The sequence below is a fragment of the Lolium perenne genome, chromosome 1 (genome assembly GCF_019359855.2).
Source record: "Lolium perenne isolate Kyuss_39 chromosome 1, Kyuss_2.0, whole genome shotgun sequence".
NCBI lineage: Eukaryota > Viridiplantae > Streptophyta > Magnoliopsida > Poales > Poaceae > Lolium > Lolium perenne.
The window spans coordinates 226,778,333-226,788,527 of record NC_067244.2 but is presented as its reverse complement, the minus strand read 5'-3'; positions in this window follow the sequence as shown (position 1 = coordinate 226,788,527).

Sequence of the window (10,195 nt, the reverse complement as noted above, 5' to 3'; positions counted from 1 at the left end):
CTACAGACCGCAACCCGGCTGTCCGGCTGGCGGGAGTAAGGCCTAGGGAGCCGGCACGCGAAAAACGACTAAGGGAAAGAGTAAGAGCGAGTTGACTTGCAACTTTTCATATAAGTGCCGGATTGCCGAATTCAGCTCGTCCGACTGAAATACTGTCAGCCTCACCCAGCGGCCCGCTCTTGATCCGGCGACGGATCGCAAGTCGGACGTACGACCGGCAAGAGCACAGCCAAAGAGTGGGGCGGATGGGAAAAAGCGAACGAGTCGGAAGAAAGCAACTCGGCACACAAATGATTAACAAACACATTAAAGTGTGACATAATTAAAGGACGATAATATTCATACACGCGCACCCGGCATCCCGGGGATTTAATAAATTGTCTTGGCAAAAGAACAACTGAAAAGCAGGTAAACTAAGCCGGAGGGGCATCAGCGGAGCCGGCTGCCGGGTCGTCCTCGGGCGCGTCTTCCGCCTCCTCATCTTCCATGTAATCTTCATCGGATGGAGGAGGGTTCGGGTCCGCGACGAAGGCGCCCTTGTCGACGAAGTCGGCGATGGCGCTGGCTCGGGCAAGACGGGCAGCCTTGAGTTCGGCTGGGAGCTGGTCCTCCACGCCGGCTCGCCGGAACTCAAGCTGCCCCAGGTCCACCTCGTTGTACCAAGAGAGGACGAAGGACAGCGCCATGTCGGCGCCAGCGCGCGTGGCCGACTCCTTCCAGTCGAGGAAGCGATCCGGCGCCCGCTCCATCAGGGAGGTGAGGCTGGAGATATCTTGCAGCACCGCCTCCTCAGGCCACAGCATCGGCGCCAGCTCCTCAACCGCCTTCCGGAGCTCCCAGCCGAGCTTGGTGATGGGCTCGACGCGGGCAGCCATGGACGCCATATGATCCTCCATGGAGAAATACTCCGAGCTGCCCTCGCCGGTCTCCTGCCTTCTGGACTCGCGCGCAGCGCCAACGGCTGCCAAAGCCGCGTCCTGCGTCTCCGGGAAGGCCGCTGCAAGAAGAAGCAAGTCAGAAATCATCGAAGCCGAAATAAGCTGAAAAATGCAAATTTTCGAAGTCCTAAGCCAAAAGGAAAAGCCTGGCGGCAGCCGGCAAGAACCGACTGCCACCAGCCCGAAGATGGAGATAGAAGACATCAGAAGTTTCTGCTGCCGGCTGCCAACGAAAGCCGGCAGCCGACAGCCGAAAGCCGGCAAAGGGAAAGGAACACTAAGGTGCACTCACCCGCCAAGCCACGATCAAGTGCGCCAATCTCATCCGTCCAGCGCTTGGCGGTAGCCGTCAGCTCCGTGGACTTGGCGGTGACCTCCTCTTGCAGCACAAGCCGCTGCTTCTCCACCTCCGTTAGCCGCCGGCTCAGATCGTCCACCTTCTCCTTCTCCGCCGTCCTAAGGGAGTTGAGCTCGGAGAGGTGGTTCTGCTCCAGCAGGCGCAGTCGTGCCAGCTCCTGCTCAGCTAGCTTGAGCTTGGCGGCTGAAGAACGGCCCGCCTCCTCGCTCTCGGCGCACTGGGCGCGAGCAGCCCGGAGATCCGACTCCAGCCGCGGGACCTTGGCGGCTTCAACTGCGAGGCAGCCAGAAAGAAACGTCAGCCAACGAAGATTCAAAAGAAAATAAGACGTCGAGTCGAAGGAAGCAAGAGCTCACCCTTGGCGGCCTCCAGCTCGCGGGCCAAGTCGGCCCGGTCCAGCTTGGCCTTGTGGTAATGGGTAACGGCGCGATTGTACAAAGTGGTGCGCCGATCCATCACAGCCTAAGGAAAAGAGAAAGTCAGTCAGCTAGGCGAAACCCGGGCCGGCTCCAAGCAGCCGGCCCATGCCTCGGAGGGCTACCAGGATGATAACCAAATCAAAAAACAGATAAAGCTTACCTTGCCGGCTTCCTCCACCTTGGCAACGCTGGCCGCGGTCTCGGCAGCCCTGGCCTTGAGGTGGGCCTGCAGGCTGGAGAAGAACATCTCCACCGATGCTTGGCCAGGGTTCCCCTCCCGGCTGGTCACCTCGTAGGAGTCGGCGCGGAGCCACGCCTGCTCCATGGTGGCAGCCGAGCCGAGGCTGGAGTCGGAGGCGGACGGCACCTGAAGAAGAAGTGCGCCCTTGGCCACATGCAGGCCCTGCTGCGACGCTGATGGGGTCTCCGTCCTCACCAGTGCGCGCGAGTCGGCGCCCTCCGTGCGCGCCGGCTCATCCCTTGCCGGCTCCCGCCTGGTTGGCTCACCCCTCGTCGGCTCCGGCGGCGGCGACGCTCCGGGCGCAGCAGATGGCCCAGCCGGCGCAGCTGTCTCCGGCGCCTGAGGTGCCCCCTCCGGGCTCTCGTCCAGCACCACCATGCTCGGCGGGGCGCCGGCTCCGGTCGCAGGCGGCGCAGCCCTGCCGGCTCCGGCTCCGGTCGCGGACGGTGCAGCCTTTCCGGCTCGGCTCCGGGTGAAGGCGGCATGCCCCGGCCGGCCCCAGCAGCGGGGTCCAGAAGGCGAGTCCGGCGCGGGAACATGTCGTCCAGCGTCGGCCGCCGAGTCGGCTCGACCCGCGTGCTGCGATCAGGCGCTGAGGCCAGCGGCACGGCGAAGGAAGGTGCCCCTGCGGAAGGCGCAGTACCCGCAGGCGGCGGTGGCGTAGGAGCGCGCGATGAAGGCTGCGGCGTCGGCTCCCTCCTTTGGCGCAGCGGCGGCGACGCGACGCGCGGAGCCTGCCGGGAGCCGCCGCCCTGGGCAAACTTGATGGGAGCCCTAGCCGGACAAACAAAGAGAAGATAAGCATAAAAAGTAAGGAAAGAAAAGGAATCAAACAAAAAAAAGAAAGAGAACTCACCCGGCCTGCTCCGGAACCTTCTTTGGCTGCTGCCGGCGGAGCTTCTTCGCCTTCGCCTCCAAGGCGGCAGTGGAGCGAGGCTCGCTGGCCCGCTTCTTCCCCTGGCGCGCCGAAGTCGCCGTGGTGCTTGGCGGCCTCGCGCGCAGAGGCACGGCCGGGATCGGCCCCGTGCCGGACGTCGCCGGCTCCTCGTCCTCCTGCTGCTCTGGTGAGGGGGGCGGATTGTGCTCCCCCTGGCCGCCTAGATCAGGCGCCTGCGGCAGGTCGTCGTCGCCAGCCTGGTCGCCGGCTTGGTCAGCCGGATCGACGTGATCCAGCGTCCACCTCCTCGTCGCCAGGTCGCCGTCCTCGGTGCTCTGGCGCTCAAAGAGCTAGAAGGACAGAAAAAGCATGAGCAAACAACAAGCCAAAAATTGGCGGAAGCAAAAGGAAGTCGGCCTCGCAGCCGCAAGCCGGAAGCCGGCGGAAAACACAAGCTTACCTGCTCGGGTAGGTGGTCCCTGTCGTGGGGCGCCAGCCCGTAGCTCCAGTCGTCCGCCACGTTCGCCTTGGTGATGTAGTTCACCCGGCTGGCCACCTGGGCCTTGTTGAGCACCGCCCTGGACGTCCGGTTCGGGTCGAACCGGCCGGACATGTGCCCGATCTTGTGGGTGCGCCTCTGGAGCGGCAGCACCCGGCGCTCAGCGATGGTGCAGAGGAGATCCTCCGCAGTCAGCCCGCTCTCGACGGCTGCCCCCAAGAAGTCCCAGAGCTGGTTCACCTCGGCGTCCGGATTCGACGAGCGGGCGTTGTAGCTCCAGTTGATCCGGCCGGCGGAGGGGCCGGATTATACTCCGGCAGATTGATCCGGTCGACGAGCTGCCCCTCGTTGCGCACATAGAAGAACGACATCTGCCAGTTCTTCACCGAGTCAACGGTGGGGATCTTGGGGAAGGGCGTACCAGGCCGAGTGTAGATCGAGGCGGCGCCGCAGGCTCGCAGGCGGCCCTCGGTGGTTTGCGCCTTCAAGTAGAACAGCCGGCTCCAGAAGTCGATGTCTGGCCACAAGCCGGCGTAGGCCTCCATGAACACCACGAAGCAGCTGAGGAGGACGCACGCGTTGGCCGGCAGGTGGTGCGGCTGCAGGCCGAAGTTGTCCAGGAACTGCCGGAAGAAGGTTGAAGCCGGTAGGCCCAGCCCGCGATCCAGATGCACGCCGAAGACGACGCGCTCGCCGGGCCGCGGCTCGGGCTCCATCTCCTCGCCGGGCGCCCGCCAGACCACCGCCGACGGGATCCGGCGGAGGCGCACCAGCCGCTCGATGTCATCCTCCCGCATGTATGAGCCCCTCCACGATCCGCTGGGGGAGGCCATTGTCGACGAAGAGGAAGAAGTCCAGGAGAGGCGGAACGGCGACGAAGAGCCTTGCGACGGCGGCGGCGACGGTGGCAGCTGAGGACGCTCCGTCGAGACGCGCGGCCCCGTGGCGCCGGATTGGTGGAAAGGCGGCGGCGGCCCGGCGGGAGAACGTCGGGGCAGCTGCTCGCCGGAGTTCGCCAGGAGTATTGGCGTGCGACGGAGCGCTCGAGCGAAGAAAAGGAGAAGTTGAGCGAAGAATGCGAGGAAGAAGAAGGGCGCCTCGGTGCCGCTACCGGGGGCATTTATAGCCGCCTGGCGCGCCAGTTGCGCGGCCACGTGGCGATCGTGGGCCACGATCGGGATTTACTGCGCCGTAACTCCTCCCACGACCACGACGGTTACCGAAAACGGCCACACCACGTCGCCCACTACCGCACCGGATCCGGAGGGACATTGATGTGACCAGACGAACCGACCGCAGCGCCAGGCGTCAGACCGGTCAAGTCGGGCGCGGGACCCGAGGCGGCGGAGGCTCCGGTGCGCCGCAAGCCGGAGCCGGACAATAAGTTCAACCCGGACTAAAAGTCGTCAACAAGGCGGAGACTCCGCCAAAACTTGCGAGAAAGCGAAAGCTGTATAAGTGTAAAAAGCGGCCGGCTAGAAGCAGCCGGCAGGAACGAGCCGGATGAGGGCGCAGCCGGCTGAATGGAAATTCTCAGTCGGCCCCTCCAAGTGCCGTCAAGTATATTCGAGAAGCCAGGAAAACCTGCCTAGGTCCTTCTAGGCGCAGGACCTTGCCAGCTTCGGGGGCTAATGTCGGGGGGAAGACCCCGGATAGGGCAATGGACGCGGAGCAGCCGGCTGGCCACTGGCCGGCTCGTGGCAAAGGCCGGCTGAGGAGCAGCCGGCTGGCGCCGTGGCCGGCTGGTCCGGAAGCCGGCTGGCTCTAGGTCCTAGTCGGCCTGGCTACGGCCGCCAATGCTGTGGCTGGGCCGGCTTCTACAAGCCATATCCGACTGGGGTTTGTACCTCAGACCGACTCGAGGCTGGCGAGTCTTGCACTGGAAGGAACCGGGTTGGTGATCCGGGTTCCTAAAGTCCACGCTGACTCCATCTTCCGTAAAGTGCGGGGCACTGTGGAGCAATAGTGCCGCGCGCCGGACAGGCCGTCAGGGCTTACGACGATCCGTACTGGCTACAGTGGCTGACGGCGATAGGGACAGCTCCTCTCCATACCGCTGACCGTGGCAGCCGGATGGGACAGGCCACGATGCCTCAACCACTCCTGATGTCACCGCCTCGGGAAGGAGCGGAAGCCGAAGCCGGCCCAGTCGGCCAGTAAACTATAGGGTCTTATATGTAAAGTGCCGGCGCCTATATAAGCCGCATTACCCCCTCTCGTGCAGGGGATCGATCGATCAATCATTCTTACTTCACTCCACCCATAGAGCTGCCCTGAGAGAGAGACCATCGTCTCCCTTAGCCTCCCAGGAGCAGCCGGACACAGCTCTAGGAGCACCATTGTATTGTGTAATCATCATATACACTCATAGCAGGAGTAGAGGTTTTACCTCCATCGGAGGGCCTCGAACCTGGGTACGTCGCCGTGTCGCTCGTGCCCATACCCGCATCCGGATACCGCCGTGAGATCCCTCAGGGACCACTTCGATTAGCCACCCTATGGCATATGCCGTGACGATACCACGACACATATGGCCAAGTTGATGCATTGAAGTGGCACAATGCTCGTATGATACATCATGTCAGGAAGACAAAAGAATTATTGTTTGAAGGAGGTTGCATTAACCTAAATGAAGAAGGATTAAAATCAGTGATAGAAGTACACATGGAGACACTTATGGCCAATATATTCCAAGATAATCTGAGCCTATCACAAAAACTACACACCCACACATCAACCAATGTGGCAGCTCCTGCAAGTAATATGAAAGGAACTTCGTCCCTCCAAATATCATCGAACTACAGCAGCATCAGGAGTGACGGTACTCCCTAACTTCAATCTTCCTTAATGCGGATAACAATGATGTAGTTAGTATTCATGTTGTGCATTGTCGTTCAAATTTGTCAAATCTGCAGGTCAAAGTTCAGTTGGAGGAGTGTCAGCTAAGGAGATTGGGGCACCGAGAAAAAACAAAGAAGGTACTAGGTTGTATTTTTTTGATTCATATAGTTTAGTTTGAACCAAATATATCTAGTTATAACAACAAACTATAATAGAAGTCCTACCCCCCCTGTAGGTCGCATGTTCACTCCTCTTATAGGAAAGCAGCTTTTCCTAGAAGAGATCGAGGCATGTTCAAAGAGAATAAAGGTAGAACAGGATAGTGCGAGTGCGATTCAGCCTTGAAAATGTGACCCGTTCATACTTTCTGAACATGACATTACTGCCATCATAGAGAATGGATCAGGTAATTCAATGTGCCCAAGTGACAACAAGTTGAAGCAATCCATGTTCACTAAACTAAAATGCAAGCAAAGGGGATTTGCTCCAAATCCGTGGATGAGTGGGGCAGCGAAGTCTAGGGTGAAAACAGGTGTCACAAATGATCTATATGACTGGCTTGCGAATAACAATTCATCTACCCTCAGGAGGTAATTAACTGGAATACATTATTATCTTTCTTCTCCAGCTCAATCATCTTGCAATACATTATTCTAAAAACTTGAACTTTTATTATCTTTCTTGTCCAACTCAATCATCTAGCAATACATTATTCTAAAAACTTGCACTTTAAATATTGCAGGAACTGGATTGTGCACGCTCTGCCCAAGTACATAGAACTGGATGGATATAACCTTAAGGATATATTCATAAAGAAAAAGAGGTTCACTGCAGAAGCATTTGATATAGCTATTAGGAGAACAATCCAACTGGATAGTTCTATGTATGGATTGGGAAGGAAACATTGTTGGAGGCATATCATGGAATCAGATTTCGCGGTAAGACACAAGGGAACTTTATTCAAAATAAATATATCACACATTTATGATCTTGAATTATATTCATGTAATCTCTGCCAGTTCGTACTAATGATCTACTTGTAAGCAGATGCTAGTTCTAGAAAGCAAGGACCCGCTGGAATGCATATCAATTTTATACCAATTCACTATGATGTTCAATGAGTATGATATATCTGAATGTAGAATGGTGAGTTCGTATGTGCGTGACTACCATGATTTTTTTCCAGATATGTTAACAACAAGCTAATTTTTTTTTGAAACATTATTTAAAAGTGTATCTTACCAAGGTAACATATCTTGACAGATCATCGTTCCAGCTTTCGTTGCAATGAATTGGTGTGCTTACTATTGGGACATGGAAGAAGAGAGAGTACATGTTGTAGATCCAATGTATGTCATGCCGAGAGATCAAAGTGTAGAAGATATACACACAATTAACATTGCTAAAATCCAGGATTGTCTACAAAAAGTAGTAGAGGTTCTATTCGAAGGTTGGAAAGTAAGATGGTCTGATTTCAGGACTAACTTTGTGGAACCGATAATGTCTTGTTCACCTAGGTATTACTGCACAGAAAGCATCAACTTTCCCTGATCCAAATTGAAATGATATATATGAGTTTGCCATACATACTATTTTATGGTTATTGATACTTGCTATTTCGAATGAAGGGTACCTGAAGGAATACTGACACTACTGGCCATAAAAGATTTCGACGGCTCGAAATATGTGGAAAGATATACTGAGGTATGTTCTGAATATAGAACATATAAAAAATTCGTTAAGTATTCCTTGTTTCAAGTTGTTAGTATACTAACATTTACATGGATAATTAATGACAGGAATATGTAGAGGAGTTCACCAAACTGATTCTGTACGAGATGGTGTCTTTAGAAGGAAACTATGGAAAACAACCAGAGGGTTTTATTCAGTCAATTATCTAAAAAATGATATCTACATTAGTAGTTCAATGTATTATCATGCTTACATTATATTAAACTTTGTTGTATTATATTTATTATGACCACGTATGATTCTCCAATATCAGAGCGACCGACTTTAATGGTTCTTACAAATTCTGTTCCATAAATATATGTTAGACATATATATGTTGATCCTGAGATACGAATCTTTGATGCAATGCTTGTTAAGAAAAGTTGGAATGTTCTCAAAGTTACTAATATAGTTTAGGTTAAAGTGAATAATAATATCTCATATTTACACGTTTCAAATTTTTCTTTAAAGATTCATATTGCAGTGTGAAGTTAAAAAATTGAACGTATTGTTCCTCTTATTGAAAAGCCCCGTATTGATGTGATATGCGAAAAATGTGTTTGACATATATTAGAAACTATAGAACAATGTTCGCCTTCCGAGATATTGATCCTGTACAAAGAAATTTTTTTTTTTGGGGGACATAATTCCTGTACAATTATATAATTTATGAATGGACCATTATTTAATATAGTTTATTAGTTTCCTCCTGAATCTACATAAAAGATGTTCTCGTCCAGTATTCTATTCAAGGAGAAAAATATCAGAGCGACCGACTTTAATGGTTCTTACAAATTCTGTCCCATAAATATATGGTAGACATATATATGTTGATCGTGAGATATGAATCTTTGATGCAATGCTTGTTGAGGAAAGTATGAATGTTCTCAAAGTTACTAATATAGTTTAGGTTAAAGTGAATAATAATATCTCATATTTACACGTTTCAAATTTGTATTTTAAGAGTCATATTGCAGTGTGAAGTCCATATGGCGGTCCTTGACTTGCAGAAGGCCGTACGATAAGATACACCAACAGATACAAGGTATTCGTAACCCCTTCGTAGCCTTGGCTGGGCGATTCTGGTGCGATCTACGGTGCCACCCGCCTGCCGCATCACTCGTCTCCCCCTACTCCTCGCCGCTGCCCGAAGAAACGAAGGGCAAAGCATTGGCATCAATTCAGGCGGCGGTTGCTTCGTCCCTCGCACGGTGGCGGTTTGCATGGCGGCTGCTGCGTGCTTCTCCGGCTGATGTAGCGGCTCAGGCATCGAGCTGCCGCGGTTGTGTTGCGGCGTGCACGTCTACACTGTGATGGATCGTCTTCTTGTGCGATGTGATTACCGTCATGGCGGCTGATCTTCGGATCGCCGGTGCTAAGGGCCCTATAGGGTATCGTTAGGCGCTGCTGAGATGGTGGAGGCGACGGCGCATCAGAATACATGTGTTGGAGCTCGGTGTGAATCTCGGGAAGGCCACTTGTGGCGGAGCCAGAGAGCTGCTGGCCTAGTTTCATCTATGATCGATGGATCTGGTGAGGCTGGTCTGTACATGCACGATCGTCTATAGAGGCCGTGGAGCTTTGGGAGTCAGAGGTTTGTTGTTACTAGTGTCTTCCCCTAGGCCAGCCGTGGTGGCGAGTGAGTGGAAGGGGACGATACAATTGTCTTCCTCGTTAGGGTTTTTACGGCCTTTTTTGTGACATTTGATTATCTAGGGCTTTAGCTTCCTTCGGGATCAGCGAGGTGTATTGTCCCCCTCTCCCCCTCTCCCCCTCTCCCACCGCTACAGTACCTGCGTCTTCTCTAGAAAGAACCGGGCCAAACCGAAGCCAATCTCGCCGGCGCCGTTGGTCGAGATGGGTGGAGGGGAGGTGCCGGAGTAAATAGCGTGGCTTTATGCCGGTAGAGGGCTTGGTGCCAAGTAGTTGGAGCGGTGGTCAGGATCTGTCTGCCTAGATCTCCGCCGATTTAGGATCTTCTTTGCTTCCTCTTCTGCTCCGGTGGTCGGAGGGGAGAGGGCAGAGGAGGATCGATGCTCCTCTCAATAAAGGAGTGGCGGTGTGCCTTCTGCTGCAGCGGTACGGCGGTGAGACGCGATTTCCCCTGGCCGGCCTTGGAGGCGAGGGGCGAAACGCGAGCACGCCGGCGATCTGTGTCCGGATTGAGCTCCTGGCCGGCCATGGAGGCGAGGACGAGCTGAACCGCGTCATCATCAACGTGTTTGCTTCTTGGAGGCCTTATCCCTTCTGCAACTGGTGCGGAGGCAGCGCACCGCAGTTGTTCCTCTCGG